Below are 6,000 nucleotides of genomic sequence, written 5' to 3' on the forward strand. Positions count from 1 at the left end.
ATGGTAAAAAGTCCAACGAACTCGGTAATGGATACGGCAAGAACACCACCTATATACGCTAACAGCGCAAAAAGACAAACAATCTTTCAATTAGAAACTGACGACTCTGCGGTCAGAATTTGACAGTGAGAATTCACTTCTTATGTTAGCACTTCGCCTTTTATAGTCTCCCAATAAAGTATGAAAATTTTCTAGGAAAATTCCCAAACGATATTTTATAGATATATTATACTACAATTTTTGTATTTTTCCAAATCTTCAGTTTTGTCGCCAGGCCAGTAAGTGGTTGCCAAATTTGTCGCCAATGTCGTCTTTGACCTGTATCTCTTCAGCATTCATATCAGTAAATTTCTCTTTTCAATAATGATATTAGCATTGCAGGAAGCTAATATTATGGATTGGTAACAATTTACTTATTAAATTCAATATATAAGCGTTATTAGTTATTTTTTGGCCTCTTGAACTTGGAAAAAGTACTATGACTTCTGAGTTGCACAGGTTTTCTGGCTTTTACACTTTTTTCAGGATTTAAATTCTGTTACTTTACCTGTCCAATGCTAAATGGCAGTATTATATGAAAATCATGCTGCTGAAACGAATGCTTGCTAAGCTGTACTTCAGTAAAATCTCCGTCAGGAATATTATAAACTGACAGCATTCTCAAAGCTTTGCAACATTATTATTGAGAGGATGCCTTTTTAATTCCTAATCATGGATGCACTAAAAGAAGCGCTAAAGTCACTAAAAGATGAGTAGTTTGCCTAATAAAAAAGAGGAAAAATAATGCTGCGATTTAAGACTTTGAAACAAAGTTTCTGACTACTTTAAAAATGAAATGATTTTTAGTCAATCGAACAAGACTTTTTTATTCAGATAAAGCTTGGAAATTGAACAAAATCCCGATGCCAAACTTTTTGGATATTGCGTTTTTTTTTTTTTTTTCTCTCTTTGAATAGAATTCTGCACACGAGAAAGTGGCAATCACTATGTTTTTTTACTTTAACCTTCTTCTATTTTATTTTATTTAAAACTCAGAGTATTATCCTTTTTTTTTAATTTTATGATTATTCAATACTTACCTAGTTCATACATATATTCAATATCTTTTCCGCATCAAAATTTCTATATCAAATCTAGATTCCATTTTCAGTCCATGCTGTTTCTAATTATATTTTCAACAAACCTTTTCCACTTTTGCGAACATTTCGAATTATTCATTTTTGAAAACATAACTTTATTTACTTAAACCATCTCGGTTTCAAATAGAAGCAAAAAGCAAATTAACATTTAGAGAGAACTTTATTTCAAGTATCAAGAGGGGAAAATAATTTACATCGACGAATTGAATATAACAAGACACAAACTGTTTCATTTAAAATTTATTAAACCAGAGCATTTTTAAAAAAAACCCATCTCATTTGCAGACGATAGAAACGCAGTCCAAACTCTCAGCATAAAATCGTTTGCACATATTCCGAACCACTCAACTCCAAAAATGCAAAGTGAAATAATAAATACATTCTTTATTTACAGAAGCTTCCAGCTAATTTCAGAACTCAAGAAGAAAATTAATAAAAGCCGCCGTTTTAAAATTAAAGAGTGAATACTTAATTGACTTCAGATGTTACTCGAAACTGTAACCTTAGTTGCGTCTGGATAGATTCTTAATGGAAATGGATGTTTAAAATTAGGTTTCATCCAGGCAATTGAAACGTAATAGCGATTTCATGTTACTTAATATTTTCAGCGAAGAATTGTAAATATATTAAAACTCATTATTTTGCAGAGGGAAACTAGATTGCACGGTGAAAGTAATTTCGGATAAAATTGTTTTGAAATATGAGTTTGGGGACTCCAACTTGACGATTTTAATATTAATTTTTATTAGTCCAGTCGTTATCGTAATATTTATTTTCTTTCGGACACTAACGGATTGAAGTAATCTGTGCTCAGTTAGAATTTCAACGTTATGAATGAAGTTCAATTCTTTTGAAAATCAAATGAAATACACCGAACATGGGTTTTAAGTGCTAGATATATATTTGATTGCGTTATGAGTGCTAATTCTGTGTTCAATCAGCAAAGTTTCTCTCATAAGAATTTTGATAATGGAATAAACCGCTATGTCACAAATCACGTGACAAAAGTACCTACTCATTATATTTGGATTTTGTGTTGCTTTACGGTGCTATGAAGTCACAATCTTATTTTTTTAATTCCCTAATGACTAAAAATCAAGTTCAATTTTTTGAAAATCAAATGAAATACTCTATTTGATTGTGTTGAAGGCGCCAGTCCTGTGCTTAATCAGCAAAGTTTCTCTCATATGAATTCTGATAAGGGAATCAACCACTATGTCGCAAATCACATTACAAAAATAACTGTGCCTTGTATTTGAATTTCATGTTACCTTAAGGTGCTATGAAGTCAGCATATTTTTTTTAAAAAATTTCTTAATAGCTAAAAATGAAATTCCATTTTTTGAAAATCAAATGAAATCTTCTGAAAATTGATTTTTAAGCAAGATTTATAATTGCTATAAAAGTGCAAATCCGGTTGTTACCAAAATTTAATGTGAATTAAAATATATGGCAGTTCACTTAATGTCACTAATCACATGATGTATGTAACTGCACATGTCATTTAATTATCTTTGTTTTACATATTGCTATAACCTCATGTTTTTCTCTAATGAATTCTACATAATGTTACAAATTTATAATGTCATCTAATTGCCTTCATTTTGCACTATGTGTAACCTCATGTCTTTCATCAATGAATTCTACATAATGTTATGAATTTATAATGCCATCTAAATGCCTTCGTTTTGCACGATGCTGTAACCTCATGTCTTTCTCCAATGAATTCTACATAATGTTATAAATTTATAATGCCATCTAAATGCCTTCGTTTTGCACGATGCTGTAAGCTCGTGTCTTTCTCTAATGAATTCTGCATAATGTTACGAATTTATAATGCCATTTGATTCCCTACGTTCTGCAATATGCTGTAACCTCATGTTTTTCTCTAATGAATTCTGCATAATGTTACGAATTTATAATGCCATCTAATTGCCCTCGTTTTGCACGATGCTGTAACCTCATGTCTTTCTCCAATGAATTCTACATAATGTTACGAATTAATGCCATCTGATTCCCTTCGTTTTGCACTATGCTGTAACCTAATGTCTTTCTCTAATGAATTCTGCATAATGTTACGTATTTATAATGCTATCTGATTCCCTTCGTTTTTCAATATGCTGCAACCTCATGTCTTTCTCCAATGAATTCTACATAATGTTATGAATTTATAATGCCATCTAAATGCCATCGTTTTGCACTATGCTGTAAGCTCATGTCTTTCTCTAATGAATTCTGCATAATGTTACGAATTTATAATGCCATCTGATTCCCTTCGTTTTGTAATATGCTTTTTTCTAATGAATTCTACATAATGTTACGAATTTATAATGCTACTTCCATGTAGTATATATCCATTAAAGAAGATAGTTTTGCAGAAATAGTAACAGCTGCTTAAAGGATGCTGAGTGAATGACTTCCAGCAATGGCGATAAACATGGAGTTTTAAAATTATCGTGTTCGAAGACAGATATACTAATAGAAAGGCAGATTTAATTTCAAAAATTAGTTTTTCGTTCTCAGGGATTTCTGAAACGTAGAAAATAGTCAATATCTCAGAAACAAGTTATTTTCTTAGCCATGTTGGAGTAGCCAAGCTGTGGAACACTAAATTTTAGTCGTCGCGCTCAAAGCATTTTTAAATTATCGTTTTCAAAGTTTGACAAACTGATAGAAAGATAGATATAATGCCAAAAATTGCTTTTTCCTACTTATGGAGTTCTGAAACGTGGATAATCGCCAAATATTTGAATTCGAATTTTTAAGTATGATCGCACGGAAGTAAATTGCTGTATTTCCCTTATATTTGCTTTACGAGAAAGTAAAAGAGTGTTTTTGGCTATAGCTTAGTTTAAACGCAGAGATTATCAAAATCATGAGTTCGAAATTTTTGATAAATAATTGGACCGTTGTGGACTGATGTAAGGTTTGGCTACAGAACCGGAAGGTTCCTGGTTTGAAACCCAATTCTACTGAGCAACTGCTATGTAAGTTTATTCTATGCGCACTAAATAAGTAGGGTCCAAAAATCTTTTCATTTATGTTGAGAAAAAGTTTGAAAAAGGTAAAGAGTCAATCATTACATGCATGCAAATGAACAGATTAACAGACGGTCATATGTTAATTTTTGGTTCAAAATTTGATGCATATTTATATTTTATTTATTTTTTTCCCATCTAGTTTTAAGTAGATTCTTATAGGTAGAATCTTGCATATAAATGTGTGTGTGTGCTTATAATGCTTTGCCCATGCTATCTTGTGAATAGAATAGCTAGAGTAATTTTGTTTGAATTGTAATTGGCTTGGTCCAATTAGCCACATTCGAACCTCATTAACGCAAACAACTTTTGTATTTAAAGTCTTTCGATAATCGAAATATCTTAGAAGTTAGGGGCTGAAAAATGATTTTTCAAACCCTAATTTTGACTGTTTCTGACATGAGCAATTTATGTTGCCAGATAGTAACTCAGATGTAAAGGAAACTATCTACCTTTGCCTTCCAACTTGCCAAGAGGAATTTTTTTTTTTTTTTTTGCATTTTCAGTTATTGTATCTAGTTTCTCGATGACAAACAGACAAATTAATTTTAAATGGATTTTGTGAAAAATTAAAAATCTACAATTTTAGTGTAAAGGCTAAATTCCAGAGTTCATCTACCTATCTCAAAGCGTTCTTCAGTTATCATATTCATAGACGGGTACACAGTGTGCGAACCAAAGAAACGTAATTCGTCAAAGTCTGGGTGGTCGAATTTTTGGATGATTGCAATGCTGTAAAGAAAGAAAGTAAAAATATAAGAAATTTCGATATTTTCAAGAGACGGAAAAAATACCGAATAAGTTTTCATAGTAGACCTTACAAAAAGAAATTCTTATTCATGGAAATATTTCGAGTAACTTACAAGAATACGTTTTCAAATTCCAACATACGTATATATGCATATTTGGGGACTCTGTATTCAATACACTTTCCATACATTATTCTTTCTTAAAAAAATAGAAACTCAATATCCTCCACAAAGTCATACATATCAAGAAAACGGTTTTACACGGATATGTAATAAAAAAAAAATATTTTGTTTTCGTCTGGATATTTTATTCAGATAGTGAATCTAACCATATTTCATGGTTTAGTTTGAATGTAACAATATCTTTTTAACGGACATTTGTATGAGTTACATGCATATATATATATATCCAAAATAAATCTTTTACGATATTCTTGCCTATTATATAATAATAAAAAATACATTTAATGTATTCCGATGCTACACGAAGCACGGAAAACGTCAAATATAATCGCTCTTCAATCCCTTAGAATGAAATGAAATTGCATACAAATGTAAACTTAAACCTTACATGGCATATTACAGCAACCTTATATTTCTGATAACATCGGCTTTAATCAAAACCTTGTATGCGACTTAACTCCACGCACAAGCCGAAAAAGAGCAGAAAATAAAAGTAAATAAATAAATAAAAAAGAATTGCACAAAACGATACACACGACAAATTCCCAAGCGATATTCTTGCGTGTTGCCATTCCTCCGGACACAAATTCTCCCGGGGACAAAAGCGAATTTAGATTACAGCCAACCCGAAAAAATAAATATAAAGACAAAAAAAAAAAAATCTTTAGCTCACGAATGTGGAAGAAAGTGAGTCCATACAGGAAAACTAGACTTTCGTTAGGTAAATGGCAATTGTTCGAAATGTAATTAACTAATGGAATGAAAAAGTAGGCTTAACACGGAACATTTATTAATCTTTGCCGGAGTTTTGCCGCTATAAAATTATTTCTATTGTTCCTATTCGCACTTATTCGTTGTTCTAAGAGCGAGAATTTATGCTGGATTACAATA

Source organism: Argiope bruennichi, chromosome 11 (assembly GCF_947563725.1).
Source record: "Argiope bruennichi chromosome 11, qqArgBrue1.1, whole genome shotgun sequence".
NCBI lineage: Eukaryota > Metazoa > Arthropoda > Arachnida > Araneae > Araneidae > Argiope > Argiope bruennichi.